Consider the following 6,000-nt stretch of genomic DNA (forward strand, 5'->3'; position numbering starts at 1 on the left):
CCACATTTGGCTGGCAAATGAGATCAGATGAGTTGTCTCATTCTTATTCGCTCGCCGTCTCCCGCGTTCCCTTCTGAAGGTTAATGACTCGGAGATAGTAAAGGATTACAGATCAACAAAAAGCAGCCCATTGATCCGTCGCCCTCACCTGCGCAATGTCACGCCGCGTTATCTCTTGCCATCGATCCCTCGCTCTCCTTCCTCCGCCTCTGCCCAAACCTCATCGCTCAAAATGGCTCCGCCGTTTTGCTTGTTCTTTCTCGCTCGTCTGATTTCTTTGCCTTGTCTTTCTCTTGACGGCCAGCTGACTAAATAGCCAAGTGCCGACGGCCTAATATATATATATATATATATATATATATATATATATATATATATATAAATATATATATATATATATATATATATATATATATATATATATATATGTGCATGTTTAGTTTGTCGAAAATATTTCAAGTTTGAGTCAGGATTGACTTATTGTGTCAATGTGTGTGTTATTTTGTGTTATTGTGTGTGTGTGTTTAGTTGGTCGAAAATATGTGAGTGTTTAGTTGGTCAAGTGTTTCGAGTTTGAGTAAGGATTGATTTATTTTTTTATTTCAGGTACTTTGAAGCAATTTTTTTTTTCCAGATTGTGAGTAAGCTGTCACCCGTATAATTCCTGCAAAAAGTAAAGGTAACACTTTCTGCAAGTCGATTCAAATGGCTGTTTTTCTTTGTAAATGTTCAAACGGATACAATTTTAGTAGGTAAAGGACCGCATTAGGAATAAGCGGCGTAAACAATGGAAAAAAAAACTCCCCGCGCGCCAAATAAAAAGTTCGCAATGGGATTCCCCCCAAATGAAATGCAGACGGCCTCCGAGCTTTCTTAAGCGTTCACGGTCACGCGAAGCCGAAATTTGTCCCCGGCCAATCAAGGGAGGCAAACAAAAGCGGGCTTTCCAAGCTGTCAATTCAAAAGACAATTCATTTTGACCCCAGGGATCGGCGGCAAAGTAAGACAGAGCGCAGGCGGGCCTTTTTTGCCTCAGCTTGAGGCCTGCGCATCGACTTTAATTAAGATGTCATGAAAATGTATTGCTCTTCCAAAGAGGCATAAATCAGTGGAGAGCCGCCAGAGAAAATGCCTCTGAAGTACTTCTTTCAAAGAATCTTTGCTAAGGACAGCCCCCCCCCCCCCCCACCTGCCGTCCGTCTCCTTGGGAGCTGAAATTTTACCCAGATTTCACCCAACTTGGGCTGACGTTGAAAGGCTCGTAACATGGTCAAATAGAAATATATATTTACTTTCAACACCTTAAAATGTTCAGTGGCGTCAGCCCTATCCATACATGTATACATAACCTACACCCTCTTTATGTAGCGTACAAAAATTGTGAAAATGCGCAAAAGTAGCTATATTTATACATTCAGGAAACTGAAATAGGAATATGTATGTCTTAGGGCTATATAAATAAAATTTGATTGATTGATTGATTGATTGATTGATTGATAAGCCAATCATTGAAAGTCTTGCGAATGTCATAAGTTGGCCTCTCGCGCCAATCGCTGGTTTTGGGGTGTCAACACTAAAATTTCTACTGCGGCCCGTTCGTAAGTTGCCGTTGAAAGGATTCATGCAAAAATGGTTAGAAATATATATATATAAAACATCAGGTTTTCACTATGTTCAAAAATGACAATATTTCCAATTTTGAATGGCAGTAAATGAGCCCGACATGGGCTAAATTTGACACCTATAGGTTGTAGCACTCGACCTCCCGTTTGCAAGCATTTAGAAGGGACAGCATATTGAAAGTCGTCATGTTTTGACAACCTATGCAATATTTTAGCCTCCTAGTGTTTTTTTTTTGTATGCTTTTCCTTTGATATCACACATCAAAAACATCAAAACACTCGAGTTGGCTCAAAATTTCCCCCATGGGTTAAATTGCAAGTGGACAACGCTGGGTTAGTTCATGACTACACTGACCCATTTTCGAAATGAGTATTTATCCGTCCACTTTCCGCATGTACAAAAGTACAACGTTGTCCCGTGTTCAGCCGCGCTGACGCGATCCAACCTTTTCCTCCGTGGTCACGTAATACCTCGGCGGACACCTTAAGTGGTGCTAGGCGGGTCACGGGGAGTTAAAGGTCTCCTTTCGCCAGGGGCCATCAACCATTCCAGTCATCCACGTGCTCCACCTTGGACTATTTCTGCTTTCGGGAGACTGAAATTTTTTAGCGCCGAGTGCGACCTTAACATTTGTGTCCGCCTCGGTTTGTCCGTCCGCTTAGACCCGGATTGTGTGCGTCGGCGCGGGTGCGACTTTGTTCTCCGGACGTGCTTGCGGGTCGAAACTTGTGCATTCTGACCGAGCGCTCTGAAAACAGGTCGAGATATGAATTTTTATAGCCGATTTTTGCCTCTAAACTTACAATTCCTAATGGCGTTTAATGCGTCCCTCCAGCGCTGCCCCGCCCATAGCAATATCTGATTGGTTGTCAGTGGAAGAGCCAGAGCCAATCAATAATCAAACTCCCCAAACATAGGACGGCCCTGTGTTTTAATTTTTACAAGAAATGCCTTTGATGTCAAAATCAAAGGATTGGAACAAATCGCGCACAAAGGTTGATTACCGTATTTTTTTGGACAATAATCGCACCTTTTTTCTCATGATTTGAGACCTGCGGCTTATAGTGAAGCGTGGCTTATCTGCTAAAAATAATCAATCAATTAAACATAGGGAGAGAGAAACACACACTATCGATTATTGATTATTTTCGAACTCTGCAGTATTCTGTCTGTTATGTTGAAAATATTCACCCATCCATTTTCTATAAATTTCTTAGTGCCATACATGCAGGCGTGTTCAGTTAAAAACAATTAAAAAAATAAATGAAATTCTAATATTAATAAGATGTATACAACATCTTTCTGCACAAATATCTGACCCTATGACTTGCCTCTTATAGTTCAGTGCGGCTTATTAATGACAAAATATGTATTTTTTTGCTCAATTTTTATAAACCGGTGCGGTTTATAGTCAGGAAAATACGGTGATCCTAAGAGAACCATGTGGAACAACGATAACCCAAAATGGTCAAAATACAGCGCGAGGATTAAAAATTCATACTAAACACGCAGACTCTTTTCCAGCATATTCTGGCACACAAAATAACCTTTTGCGTCTCACAATTTTTCCCCTGAATGCTACAAAGTATAAAAAATATCTGTCTTTTATCGGAGTATAAAAAATGACTGCCTGTATGAAGCCCAGAATCTCTTTTTAACCATCAACGATCCCAATGACTAACAATAGCATGCTTCATAGATGTTTAGTTTTTATGAACCCTAAAGGTTCTTTTCCTGAGCTTGGGTTCACCCTGCGGGACGTCAGCTAGAAATGTGAGCGCATGTTGCTCCAGGGAGAGCAAAAGGCCCGTGTTCCTCAGAAACGTGGCGCCGTTTCCCCGCGGCGGGTCTTGAACCCGCGACGCTGCTGTCCCCGAGGCTCGAAGGGTGAGCAGAAGCTCGCCGCGCTATCGGCATCAAGTGGCAAGCAAGTTTATGGAAGCCGCCTGCAGGGGGGGACACTCGACTAGATAAGCGGCCTGTTGGCGTCACTGCGGCCCTCAAACAATCAACTCGTTTTTACATGTTTGTTTGTTTGTTTGTTTTTGAAGAGTCCAGCCATTCAATCCCAGATACGTTTACGTTTTTTGTTTGCAGGTTTTTAAGCTAAACAATTGTCTAAAAATGGTTGGCACTCCAGTCAATAAGTCAAGTATTAAAGTGAACAATTACAACTGGGGAAAAAAAAAAAACACGAGGGAGCTGAAATTTCTTGCAGAGGATTAAAACATGTAAGATTTCAAAATGCAACCATTCTGACATTTTTATGCGCTTGCAGCTGGACGTGCGGGATTTTGTGTACGAAAATAATATTTGTCCAAATTTTGGACCGTATAAAACCATTATCATTTTTGAGATGCATTTTAACAGGATTTATCACATTGATTTTCCTGTGCTACAATGTGGCCCACGATTAAATTGAGTTTGACTAGTTTAGACTCAAAACAACACCAAAAAAAGTAAAATCTGTCTTTGGGATGGAATGAGTTAATGCAATCAGCGCAAATCCACTTGTTGGAGCAGAATTTCCCAAAGCTGAACGCCACCAGGGAGAAGCCATCACGCCGCCTTCCAGCACAGGCGCTTAATAATGTGGAAGCAGGCCTCATTTATAGCCATAAATCAATGTCTAATCATGCAAACATAATCAAAACACATGACAAATGACAGCAAGCCCAAAATGCAAGCGTGCCAGTTTATTATCAGCTAGCAGTTTTGCATGATTTTGCATAGAAATGAGCGCCGGCGGGCTTGGCACATATCGCCGGCAAAAGTACGTGAACCTTTTGGAACCGTCGCGATTCCTGCTCGTCGCGGTTATTCATTGTCGCCTGATTTTGATCTAAATTAACACCAGACAAACATCGTTTTCCTTGTTCGTTCCGCATTTTCAAACCCTGGAGGTCGACGCTCATACGGGTCCCGGATGGAAACTTTAGAAGAAATTTGGGAATGACCGCATGGTGCCATTTTGAACCTCTACCTGTTTTGACCATCTACGGTATGGTCATTTTTAGCCTCCTAGTGTTATTTGTTTTCAGGGGTCATTCAAAGAGCCATTTTGACACGGTTTCCACAGATAAGACACCATTTGGAGCCGCAAACACCTAATACATCATAAATGAAGATGTTTATATACATCTCAATCATGTTCTACGATAATTATGATTATGGGGCGTGGGAGGGTGGAAGCGGACACAATCACTTGGGCGTTAGCAGCCAGTTGAGCTACTTACAGCAGCTTTTATCAACCGAGGTTGTAGCACATTATTTTCTTGGAAAGAAGCAAGCAGACCGAACCAACATCCGAATCCATCCGAATTCACAAATAGGGGCATTAGATGAGATTGATTATGTGTTAAGAATTCTTCAAGCCCTCCGATTTGTATTGTTTCCTTACCTGTGTTATCTTATTTTGAAATACTCGCTTTTAATCTGGAAGTCCGCGCTGTATTTCCTGTTCACGTTCGCCGTTCATCATTTCACTCGTTTGTATTAGCCAATGTTGAAAAGCAAGGAAAAGAACTAGCACGAGGCTGGCCAGAAGCTTTGTTTACGATTGCAGGGCCAATGTCGGTATCGGCGGCGAAAGGCGTACCGCACGAAAAACTGAATCCAAAATCGTATTATTATCGATTGACGGGAACAATGCAGAATAATGAACATTTCTGTAAATGCGCCAGAATTAGCCATGAGGCTAGCTTTCATCCACAGTCCGCAGAGCGACCGGGGGTACGGCGTCTTGCTCAAGGGCACATCGACTCGGTCGGGAGATCGAACCCACAATTTCTCGGTTGGGAGACGAACGCTTTACTGCCGCGCCAGATCGCGTCGGATCGATCAATAAAAGAGACTGGAAAAAAGGACGCAAGCCGAGTCAAAATCTATTTTTGCAAAATAGGCAAAGAGCACCAAGGTCTTGGCGCTCCAAAAAGGCCTTCACAAGTTTCACAGGAATCCCAAATAAGATGTTTTTTCGGTGTGTGTGGGTCTGTCAGGCGTCGCTCCCAAGCAACAGCCGCACGGATGTTTGTAAAACCAGTCAGTCTTCGCACAACGCGCCACCGCTTTGGATTTCGCTGACTCCGCCGAGAGCTTTCAGCTCCTCCGAGCCCATGCTTCAGGCTAAATAACTTGTTGACGCCGGCCTGTCTTCCGCCTGTCTCAAGTCAGCCACGGTCGGCCAGATTTACGCAGCGGGGGTGTATGGCTATTACACCTCCTGTTATTTGTCATAAAAGAGCACTGAACGGTGACCAAGTTTGAGGCTGCGATAAAAGGCGGCGGGCTGCGAGATGGCACCCGTGCGTCATCAATCAGACACAGTGGTGAAATGGCGCCGGGTGCCGGGAATTGATTTTTCTGTTAAGTCTCACC

The sequence above is a fragment of the Hippichthys cyanospilos genome, chromosome 2, assembly GCF_059441005.1.
Source record: "Hippichthys cyanospilos isolate Australia breed blue-spotted pipefish chromosome 2, RoL_Hcya_1.0, whole genome shotgun sequence".
Taxonomy (NCBI): Eukaryota; Metazoa; Chordata; class Actinopteri; order Syngnathiformes; family Syngnathidae; genus Hippichthys; species Hippichthys cyanospilos.